The sequence below is a fragment of the Dipodomys merriami genome, unplaced genomic scaffold (genome assembly GCF_024711535.1).
Source record: "Dipodomys merriami isolate MVZ:Mamm:240054 unplaced genomic scaffold, mDipMer1.0.p SCAF_3, whole genome shotgun sequence".
Classification (NCBI taxonomy): Eukaryota; Metazoa; Chordata; class Mammalia; order Rodentia; family Heteromyidae; genus Dipodomys; species Dipodomys merriami.
The window spans coordinates 86,651,991-86,664,265 of record NW_027204492.1 but is presented as its reverse complement, the minus strand read 5'-3'; the positions used below and the strand labels follow the sequence as shown (position 1 = coordinate 86,664,265).

Genomic DNA, 12,275 nt, shown 5'->3' with positions numbered 1-12,275 from the left:
GTGTGGCTCAAGTGCTAACACTTTTGACTAGCAAGCAATGTCCTTGAAGTAAAATTCTGGCTGGGTGGAGAGAGAGGCTCATGCATGTAATCCTAGCTACTTGGAAGTGTAGATTTGGGAGGATCCCTGAGACCAGCCCAGGTAAGAAGTCTAAGAATCTCCATCTCAACCCACAAGCCAGACGCAGTAATACACTTATGTAATCCTAGCTACATGGGAGGCAATAGGTACGGGAGAATCATGGGGCAAGAATGCTCCTGGGCAAAAGGAAAAATAGAGACCTTATCTGAAAAAATAAACTAAAGTAAAAAGGCCTGGAGGCATGGTGCAAGTGGTAGAGGGCTTGCCTAGCAAAAACAAAGCCTTGGGAGAGCAGATATCAAAAACTTGTACAATTTTTAAATGTCACAATTAAATGTGAGCTGGTTTCCCACAAAAAAAAGCCTCGGATTCAAACCCCAGGACCACCAAAGAAAAAAGTGAAGGATGGAGTAAAAAAGGAATATTAGAAATAACATTTCTTAAAAAGGACTAGGGTGTTCTCAAATGATAAATGGAAGGACCAGTTCAATCCCCTTTATCAGTACTACTCACACAAAACCCTCAAAACAAACAAAAACACACCCTACCAGTATAAAAACCTCAAACTAACAATAAGTTCAACAATAAAGCTGATAGTGGCAAAAAAGAATCAGTGAACTTGAAGATCATGTTTACTGATCAGGTAAATACAAATTAAAAAAAAAGGACAAAAAAAGAGTAGAGAAAAAATAAACACTCTTCAAGAACTATGAGGTAACAGTATAATAAATTTACCACTAGACTCCAGGAGAAAATCACAGAATAAGGCAGAATAATTGAGAAAAGAAAACAATTCTCAGAAACGAACTTGTCCACCCAAAGAACTTATATGCTAATATTTACCACAGTTTTAGTCATAATTATCAAAAATGAACATCCTATATGTCTTCCAAAAGGAGAATGAACAAAGTAGTACATGGAATAGAGTATTCAGACCAAAAAAAGGCTTTATTTTGTAGGATTCCACTCATATGGCATTGTGAAAAAAGGCAGGACTATAGTTAAAAGATCTCTGTGTGCATATAGCATACACAAAGCCCTGTGCCCAATTACCAGTACCATAAAAATCAAAAGTACACCACTATGAAGGCATTCCTAGGGAAAAACCTGACAGGAAGTATTTTTTTGAACCAGAATAGATCTGACCAGGTCAATTTGGAAATGAGCTCATGAAAATCCTCATCATCCTTACCTTATATCATGTTTTTCTTTTTCAAATACATATTTCATTTTTGAGACAAAGAAATTTATATAGCTTAAAATATAAAGGATACACATAAACATTTATGCAATGAAATATCTTCCCATCCAGCATCTCTTGGCCATGCATGCCCAAGCCCAAGCCCAAGCCTATCGGTGTCTTGAACAGCCTTCCAGAAATTTTGTTAGCAAAAATGTATATATTGCTGGGTGTTGGTGGCTCATGCCTGTAATCCTAGCTACTTGGGAGGCTGAGATCTGAGGGTCACAGTTTGAAACTAGCTAGGGCAGAAAAGCTATAATCAATTACCAGAAGAGGCCAGAAGTGGATCACTCTACCACTTGAGCCACAGCTTCACTTCTAGCTTTTCTGCTGGTTAAAAGGCAATGAGTCTCATGGACTTTCTGGTCCAGGCTGGCTTCAAACTAGGATCCTCAGACTCCAGCCTCCTGAATAGCTAAGGATAACAGCCATGAGCCATGGTACCTGGCTACGGAACTTTTATACCTAGGTCAGCCTGCAACCTGATCCTATTTACACTTCATATATAACTAGGGTAACAAGGGCACCACCATGCCCAATTATTGGTTGTGATGAGATCTTGCTAACTTTTTGCCCAACTGGCTTGACCTGTGATCCTCCTAATCTCTGCCTCCTGAGAAGCTAGGAGTACAGGTGTGAGACACCAGTGCCTGACAAAATACATTTTGATGGCTCTTTTCAAGGCACTGACTTTTAAAAATGTTAGGGATTTTTAATTTTTTATCCTTGGAGGAAAGGGAAGCTAAGATTCTATCACTATGTAATTTTCTAGAGGAATGTATACTTTGAGATGTCCAGACCCTTGTAGTTCCCCACATGTACCTCACAGTTGCATTTTTATGTAATAATTTCAGTCCTTAAGCTGTTGTAAAGTCTTATGTTAGTTATGTGAATGTTATCTGACATCTTCCAGAGCAAAGCTCAAAAGCCAATGTCTCAATTTGGTTGCTCCTAGCCACTAAATACTTCACAGGGCTATGCTGGATTCTTCACTGAAACCACAGCAAAGTTTTCATCCAATAAAACATACCTGCTAGGCACCAGTGGCTCACGCCTGTAATCCTAGCTACTCAGGAGGCTGAGATCTGAGGATCATGGTTCAAAGCCAGCACAGGCAGGAAAGTCCATGAAACTCTTAGCTCCAATAAACCACCAGAAAAATGGAAGTGGCGCTGTAGCTCAAGTGGTAGAGCACTGGCCTTGAGCTGAAGAGCTGAGGGACAACGCTCAGGCCCAGAGTTCCAGCCCCATGACCAACCAAAAATAAATAAATAAAAATAAATAAAACATACCTAGAGAATCTTTTGTCCTTATTACAATGCCCACATTAGAATTTCTTCTCTTGCCTACAAATTATGAAATATTTAAAGGTTCTAAGTAGAGGTTCCAAATGTTTTTCTCATTTCTCAGGTGTTGGTAGATTCCCAAGTACGTCTTTTTGTTTAATTATAAAACTAAGTATACAATCTAGTACACTAGATTTTTTTGTGATAAAGCTTGAACAGGGGTTGAGGAAACCCAGGGCTTCCTTTAAATATAGTTATACAAGATCAATTAACAGATAAGCCACTTACAAGAATACTTACTTGCAAACTCAGTCTCTCTTTGGCTTCCTCTTAGAGAAACCATCATTCTATTTCACACACGGTAGAAGAGGTGATCCTAATAGTTTATTTATATTAGTCTCTAGAATATACTATAATCAGAAATGGGTTATAACAATATTTGCCAGAAGTGTTAACATAGTTGTTTTTAAGAGATAAAGAACAAATATTTATTAAACACATGCAAATGAAAAGAATGCAAGAAGTACATTTTTAACACTAAAAGGAATTGTACAGGCTGGGCCTAGGGCTTAGTGGTTGAGTGCTTGCCTAAGCTTGCATGAAGCCCAGGGTTCAATTCCTTAGTACCACATAAACAGAAAAGGCTGGAAGTGGTGTTGTGGCTCAAGTGGTGGAGTGCTAGCCTTGAGCTAAAGGAACCCAGGGACAGTGCCCAGGCCCAGAGTTCAAGCCCCAGGACCAGAGAAGGAAGGAAGGAAGGAAAGAAGGAAGGAAGGAAGGAAGGAAGGAAGGAAGGAAGGAAGGAAGGAAGGAAGGAAGGAGGGAGGGAGGGAGGGAGGGAGGGAGGGAAAGAAGGAAGGAAGGAAGGAAGGAAGGAAGGAAGGAAGGAAGGAAGGAAAGAAGGAAGGAAGGAAGGAAGGAAGGAAGGAAGGAAGGAAGGAAGGAAGGAAGGAAGGAAGGAAGGAAGGAAGGAAGGGAGAGAGAGAATACCTAATACAACAAAGCAATGTATTTGTATACTAACTATAAGGAAGCAATCCTTACATTTCCAGAAATTCAGGAATTATAAAGCATTTTTTTTAATTCCTAAAGACACAATCCATGGCCTTGCACATGCTAGCCAGAAAGTTACTACTGAACTATGTCCCCAATCTAAGTGCAAATGTTTATTACTAATTACTATGAACCATTATAGTAAAGATCTACAATTTTTCACATTTCTTTGTATTCATCCCCTTCAATGGTTCCCTCCCACAATGACTCTGGGTTGGCCATGGAAGTATGTGATTTAGCTGGTGAAACAAGAGCATGTGTGATGCAAGCAGACACTTGAAAATTGCTTGTGGCATCTTCTTTAAGACCACTATACTAAGAAGTCCAGACCTGCCAGCTACAGGAAAGAACAAATGGAAAGGAATTGATCCATCTTAGTTTAGGTCCTCCTACCTAGGCTAACCAGCCTGCCAATTGCTAAATGTCTGAGCAAACCTAACCTAGATGATTCAGTTACCAACTAATCACTCTCCTCCTTTGCAAAAGCTTGTATCAGTTACTACTTAAAAGTAAATACATTAGTGGCCTAGTAAATATGGCCAGTGGATAAGAACACTGGTTTTCCTCCCATAAAATTGACTATGCGCACAAGAAATAGTTTAAAACATAAAAACCTCCAATACCTGGATGAAAATAAATACATAAGCATTGAAAAAAATGTGTAAGCCTTCCCAAATCCTCATGTATGTACTGTCTGCCATCACAGACAACATACACATACAAAACAAAAAAAGCTTAACTTTTCAGTTAGTCACTGCAGTACATTTATCATGCTATGCTTCAGTCAACCTTACACTTGAAAGTTTCATGTCTTCACTTCCAGTTTTATTGGTGATTAAGAGATAAAGAGACTCTGGGCTGACAATGTGGCTTACTGGTAGAGCTCTTGCCTAGCATGCATGAAGACCTGGGTTTGATTCCTCAGTACCACATAAACAAGAAAAAAAAGCTGGAACTGGCACTATGGCTCAAGTGGTAGAGTGGTAGCCTTGAGCTAAAGAAGCTTAGGGACAGTGTACAGGCCCCGAGTTCAAGCCCCAGGACTGGCAAAAAAAAAGAGTAAGAGTCTCATACTTCCTATCAGGGCTGGCTTTGAACTGGATCTTCAGATCTCAGCCTCCTGATTAGCTAGTATTACAGACATGAGTCACCTGCTCCTAGCTCTGACAGCTTCATTTCTAACACTGAACATCAACCCAGGTTTCCAGGGTTGGTGGAAATCTGGATTTTTGTTTCCATAGAATAACAATTTTTTAATCTTTTTGAGAAGACTGGGTAAACGCTGAAATATGTAAGTCTGATTAAACCATCCTGAATCTAGCTTCTTACATCATCATAGTAACTCTTTAAGAAATATTCATGGTAGATAGTAAAAAATGCTAAGACCTGCATATCTGGGCCAGACACACTGCCTCTATTACATCACAAAATGTGCACTGAGGACCTTCTTAAACCATTTTTGTACAGACTACACTACACACTTTTCTGGATTTTTATACACACATGCAGTTTAAGAAAAGGTTAAAAAACACCTTCTAACAGCTTCCCATTGTCATTGGAATAAAACACAAGATCCTTAATGAGGCCCTTTAAGGACCTGTCAATGTTTTCCTACTTCACATAGCTAAACTTCTGTGGATTCTTTCCAAATCTCTCTGCCACTTCTGTGCTCTCACAACACCTGCTGTTGCCTCTTCCTGGCAATTCCTTCTCTCTACTTTTTACCTTGTTTATTCCTACTCATTCTGTTTGTCAGTCATGGGGCTTGAACTCTGGGCCTGGGCACTGTCCCTCAGCTCTTCAGCTCAAGACTAGCATTCTACCACTTGAGCCACAGCCCCACTTCTGGATTCTTCTGTTTATGTGGTGCTGAGGAATTGAACCCAGGGCTTCATGCATGCTAGGCAAGCCCTCTACCACTAAGCCACATTCACAGCCCTCTATCATGTTTCTTAACTAGTAATTAGTTATTTGTTGGAAAAAATAAGCCCAATTGGGTCCCACTTTTAATACCTAATATTTTTCATGTTATTCCCTGCATACTGCATTTCTGTAGAAGATAAAATGAGTATTCGCAGAGCAAATATTATTTCAACTACATTTTCAATTCCTTCCAGATGCAGTTTGGTGGATGAAGAGACTGAAGCACATAGTTAAGTAACTGGCTAGATCAAGGGGAAAGAGTCAGAATTCAAATTCAACTTAGTCTAGTACAATCCCTGTACTAGACACCAAAGGCTTCCCTACATTATGAATTATATCATCTAAGAGCAGCAAGCTTCAGAAAAGATGGAGATCCATACAAATAACTCAAAGACATTTATTCTTCACATCCTTAACCAAGCCTGTATTCCCATCCCTTTCTCCCAAGATAGTCCCTTCAGCAGAACACTCTTCCCCCTAATTGTGGTAATATTCCTTACCCTCTTTCCACTGAATATGGAGCTTTTTTTAAGGGTTTAACCATCTTTGAATTCTTTCTTTCAGTAAACAAAAGTAACACACATTTGCTGGAATCAAAATGTTAAAGATTATTATGGTCACTGAGTTGGGGAGTAAATTTTCTTTTGCAACAATAAAGTTTGACATAGGAACAAACAACAAGAATGGTGAAAAAAGGGGTTTATCTTCAATATATTTACAATGGATTATTTCTTTATCTAGCACCAGAGACTCATGATTTATAAATGTGTGTTTCATAGATATACTTAAGACTTTTATCTATGGGGGTCAGGCCTTACCATCAATTTTCTGCTACATTAGTGGTTACACTTAGACACTTAAAGATAGGATGGCCTTGACAAGTACCAATCTCTCATTAATTATGCTGAAATGATTTAGAAAAAGAAACAGAAAAAACAAATGATACAATAAATGAAAACAAACTACTGATAATTGGTGACCTCGGTTAAAGGGAATACAGTGAGCTTTTTGTACCAATCTTGCAACATTTTTGAACTTACAATATTTTATCAAAACTAAATTTTTTAAAAGAATACTATTAGAAAGCTTCCCAGAAGATCTGAACAATAAAGTCTAGTGTACTGGCCATGCTAGTACCATATTCATAGTTAGCTGTTCCTAAAATACATTCCAGGATCAGGTTTTCTTGCCTATAAGCTAATATCAGAAAAATAGCTTCTTGGTTAGCAGGGCATAGGCATGGCTTCTGGGTCAGGGTAGAAATGAAATTACTTGTTTAAGGAGTTTTCATGAACTTATAGGGGTCTTCTATTGGTCAAGGGCCCAGAACAATTTCCCCATGTCAGGACAAACCATAACTTTCAGGATCCTGTCTTCATGCTCAGAGAAGTAGTGCTCTAAAGTCTGGTCTTCCTTTTCCCAAGCTTAATTAAGGGATTAGGCATGTTTTCCCTAGTACCCAGCAGAGAGAGTTCTGGTGTTGTTTTGCCACTACTGTTCATGGAAAGACTTATAGAAAGGAGGAAATAACATGGGGGGGGGGGGTTCACAAAGATCCCAAAAACCTCAAGACAGTAGTCTGCAATGACCACTTGCTAGCATTCTTATATTCATTCATTTCCAACCATTCATCCTCATTCTTTCCACAGCTTGCAGATGATGTTCCAGCTTTCCAATCCACTATACCTAGAACACCAGAAACTTCCGAAGCTATTAAAGCATCTTCATTTTAGGTAGATGTCACAGCCAAGAGTTCAGTCTAAGGCCCTAGGTTTGATCCTTAGCATCATACATAAAAATTGTATTAACCAGGGGCTCACACCTGAAATCCTAGCTGTTCAAAAGGCTGAGATCTGAGGATCACAGTTCAAAGCCAGTCCCGCCTAGAACTTCTGTGATACTTTTATCTACAATAAACTACTAAGTCTGAAGTGGAGCTGTGGCAAGGGGTATAGTGCTACTCTTGAGCAAAGCTTCAGGGACAGAAACCAGGACCTACAAAAAAGAAAAGAAAAGGAAAAAGAAAAAGAAAAGATCCTAGAATAGTGCCAATACCAACCTCACATTTATAAAGTGGATTAGTAACGGTCATAGCAAATTACTCCATGAGAAATTTTCTTAATGGAAGCCATGATACAACTTTAATCTTCCTTAGTTCCTCTATACTGTAAAATCCATGAGGAGGTAGGTACATTATGTTCCATGATCATGTTTAAGCTCCTTTTAAATCTTGTTCTCTGAATCTCTCATCAGTTTGTAGGAGCCCTGTATAATATTACATCTTCACAAATACTTGATGCCTCCTATATGACTCTCACCACTCGCCAAATAGGTACTTAGTTCCAGCCAGTTCTTTAAGGAAAGGACAAGATATAGCTTCTTGTATCCTCAGGTGGGGAGTGGGGGGGGAGGGGAAGGATGGAAATTATGGCTACTGAAATACAAGAGAGGAAAAGACAAGCATTACTAATAAACACATATATAATAATAAACACATATCTTCCACATTCTTGTCCTTTAATTTTACTAATTCATACCAGTTTTGATGAATGTCAGAAACCATCACCTGACTTGGCCCTGTAAACCTCCTCTGCAGACCTGAAGGTGACTCAGTTGTGCCCAAAGGCTATTTTCAAAGTCACTCACTCTTGGCTCCTAGCTGATCACAAACACTTTGAGGAACATAGGAAGTCTTTCTTTACTTAGCCCTACGAATGGCCCAATACTGATACCACACTTCCAAGCCCTAGCAATAGGGCTCAGAAGAAAGGAGAGACAATGTGTGGATTCTAGAGTCAGAATAGCACAACTGTGATTATACCAGAGCTGACCAGAAAATTTCAGAAACTGTTTAAAGGCATCAATAATGGCCTAAGAGCTCTTCTGTAGGTAACAACATTGCCAATTGACAAAAAGATGGCAATAATACCAAACAATGATTGAGAACTTAATACATGCTGGACACTGAGTATTACTTTCTAGAGATCTTAGGTAACCCTTGAAGAGATGGTATTATCCTTTCAAAACTCAAGTACTTACACCTAGACCTCATTTGTGTGTGTGTGTTTGTGTGTTTGCACCAGTACTAGGGCTTGAACACAGAGCCTGAGCACTGTCCCTTAGTACTCTACTAGAGCCACGGCTCCAGTACCAGCTTTTTGGTGATTAACTGAAGATAAGAATCTCAGGGAGTTTCCTATCAGGGCTGGCTTCCAACTGTGATCCTCAGATCTCAACCTCTTGAGTAGAGTTGTTCTCATTTCCACTCTCCCCTGATCTACCCCCATACCTCTGGCTGACAAGTGGCTACAGGGTAGGTATTTAAGAGAACTACTCTGGGAAGTGGACTCCAGTTTGTCAGCAATGAGGTTGTGCAACCAGTTTTTACCTTTACCTTTCCATTACTTTCTGAGTTTAGAGTTAGTTAACTTTATTATACTGAATAAAGGGAATATGGTGGCCATTCACTCCAGACCACTGAACTCACCATTAACATGGTTTTGATTTCTTATACAACCAGATTGAGCAGGGATTCGGGCGGGAATCCCATCCTCAGCTTCACAGATAAAAGCATCTCACTGGGTAAGGGTAGAAAAATATCCCAGTGCACATCTAAGGCCATCGATTTCCTTCAACTTAGAAAGCAAAAGAAGTGGGCAATTTTGCCAAACCTCTATAAGCTACCAGTGTGCATAGCAAAACTACATAAACCACGTAAATTTAAACATGCCTCCACAGACAAAGATGATCACTCACTTGAGATCCCACAGGTTTTCAGGTGCAAACTTCACAGAAGCTGTCGTTGGCTATGCTCTGAAAAATGGGAGGGAAAAAAGACTTAAAAGTTTCAAATATGTATCTATTTCTGCTTTCCCTCCTCCGCAGGGCGCGAAAAATAAAAACAAACTTGGGAGCCGCCAAAAAGTTCTCTTCTCCGAAGTCGACGGCGGTGGGGGACAGGGAGGGGGCTGCGGGAAAATTTCTCTGCAACTTGCAAAGCCCGCACGGTTTTCCCATCGCCAGGAGCGCTCCAGGTGCCTGCAAACTTTGCAGCTAGCAACAATGTAAAGAGAAAAGTGTGCCAGTCAGCGCTTCTGCTCCGAGGGGGTGCCTCCTTGCTCTCCAGTAATGCCCAATGCTCCTTTCGCCCTACACAAGCTTCTTCCCGCCCACCTACTCCATAACAGCCACGGTGCACCCTCACTCCTCCCCAGACCAGAAAGCCTCCTGGGGCCCATGGAGGACACCCTCCCGCTAGAGCCCCGAGCCCCCTACTATGCACAGGACTGCAAGAGAAGGGGGCGCCGAGAAAATGACACCCGACCGCACCGCTGTTACTAGTTACGGGGTTCCACTCCTCACAGGATAACCAGTAGCTGCAGCCCAGCTCCTGCTCTCGCCCCGACTCCCCGTCCCCGCACCGCACCCCGCCCCCGCGCCGCGCTCCCAGCCACCCGCTCCGATGGGTCACACAAGTCAGTGGAAGAGCCACCAAGCACTTGACCTGGGTTTGCAGAAGCTCCTGACTCACCGGCTCTGGGGACACCCAAGGCGACCGCTACGGGGAGCCGGAGCGCTCCGGGGCCGCGGCGAGGCTGAACCCGGACTCTTCGCTCCGCGCCCACCCGCGCCTCCCTCGGAGAGGCCGCCACTCCACAAGCTTACTCGCCCCGACGCCCCCAACCACGCTCGCGCAGGGTCCGCCTACCTTGGCGCAAAGAGCTCGTGGCTCCTCACGCCGCGTCCCAAACTAGGGCCCCCCGCAACGCTGCCGGGCGAGGCCAATCACGGGTTGAGGGGTGGGCGTGGTAACCGCCCCCCACGCCGCCCGCTTTCTTCACTTCCCTTTCTCGCACCTGCCCCCTAGTAGTCCCCTCAGCCCCTCCTTCTCGACTCCCGCTGAGATCCACGCGGCCGCCCCCGCACCTCGCACACCCGCCTCCGCTCCCGCCTGGCGCCCACCTTCGCCCTGCCAGCCCATCAGGCCTCTCAGTTCAGAGGAGGCTTTAGCCAGCGGCCGCAGCAACAGCAGCGGCTCAGGCTAAGGCGGCGCCGAGCACTATTGTATCCTGACACTGTGCGCTCCCACGCTTCGCCACTTGCCTTTCTTTCTGCCTCCCACCACCCAGCACTCCCCCCACACACACCACAGACACACTTTCTCTCTCCCTCACACACACGCAAGCACACTCACACCTCCCTGTTTCACCAGACGCGCTCACTCTTATTCGGCTAGCTGGCCCGCCACCGCCTGCACGTCTGCTGGTCGACTGCACGCCTGCCCGCCGTGCGCTCTTCTGGCGGGCTGAGCTGGTTGCGAGCGCCTCCCGCCTCCAGGCTCCGCCCACTTCGCCCCGCCCACAGCCTCGTGCATCACTTCACGTGGGTTCTCCCGTTTCTCTTGCGGGGCGGGGATGGACGGCTTCCCAGAGGAGCTGGGAGCCCCGCTGAGGGGCACACAATACCGAGAAGTGGAGAAGCCTTGCTGGTAAGGGAACCCAGCCTCGCTCCGCTTGCTCCCGGCGAACTCGAAAGGGAGGGAAAGGGCTGGTGAGTGTATGTAAACTCGAAGCGCACTCCTGACTGAGGTCCCTTAGGCTTGGGGAGCCTATAATAAAGCCAAGGGACAATTGGCAACCCAAGTGTCCTTTTGCAAGCAAAGTGCTTGAGGATACCAGTGCTTTCTGTGTCAGTGTGTCAGTTCTCTCCCTGCGAGTCACTGATCCACGTGTTGCTCTAGAGGTGTGTTGGTGACATTAAAAAAGAATAACAACTCCTAATTGTAAATAGGGGAGAGATTGTCTCACATCATCTAGTGAAACTGGCCGAATCACTTGAAAAACCATCTTTAATTTGGGGCTGAGGTGAAAAGGAGAGGGGGAAGGAAGCTGACAGACACCAAGAGACAGAGAGAGGAGAGGGGAGACAGGAAGAAACTGGGAGACAGAGAATGGATCTCCATCCTGTTTGTTACAGAGATGAGGACAGTAATAGCTATAGAGATTCCCTGTGGTGAGTGCTTAGTCTGGGCCCACTGCTTCCAGCCTCCATAACTGCTCTGCAGGTTGTGTATTTGCTTAGTCAGCACCAAAATTCGTTAAGACAATAGTTTTGAATTAATGAGTGGGAAATATCTATAGATATTATATATTATATTTAATTATATATTTCTAGTTCTGACCCTTTAGATGAATTCTGAGTGATACAGATGTTTCACAGAAAACTTTTTTGACCTCTCTAGGTTTGTAAATGTATTTTATGCAATTATGAAGAATTCACACATACTCATTTTCATTAAGTATTTCAGGATAAACGGTAATTTAGGCTCTTTTGTATTTGACTATTCCATGTTAAAGATGTATTTCCATCACATAATATGCAAATGTGTAAATTGTATTTTCATCTCATAATATTCAAATGTGTAAATTCTAAACTATTTGTAGTACTTCATACATACTTTCTTTTAAAGGGAGTTGTAAAAAAAAATTATTACAGAGAGGTCTTACACAGCCATCACCTAGTTTTTCCCAATAGTCACATCTTATATAATTAGAATACAATATCAAAACCAAAATACTGCATTAGTACTATCCATTGAGCTTATTTAGATTTCAGTATTTTTTTATGTTTAATTTTTGCCGGTCCTGGACCCCGAACTCGGGTCCTGGGTGCTGGCCCTGAGCCTCTTT

At 42.8% G+C, this 12,275-nt stretch overlaps 1 protein-coding gene across 2 annotated transcripts in view; it reads right to left on the bottom strand.

The window, feature by feature from the left end:
- LOC138840388 (protein Jade-3-like) overlaps positions 1 to 10,846 on the bottom strand; it is a 121,339-nt gene extending 110,493 nt beyond the window's left edge. For both annotated transcript variants that reach the window (XM_070040572.1, XM_070040573.1), the window contains exons 1-2: positions 10,809 to 10,846; positions 9,343 to 9,399 (exon numbers count right to left, since the gene is read on the bottom strand). The gene's annotated coding sequence lies outside the window, so the exon portion shown is untranslated. The remainder of the gene's footprint in view (positions 1 to 9,342; positions 9,400 to 10,808) is intronic.
- Positions 10,847 to 12,275: the final 1,429 nt, after the last annotated feature.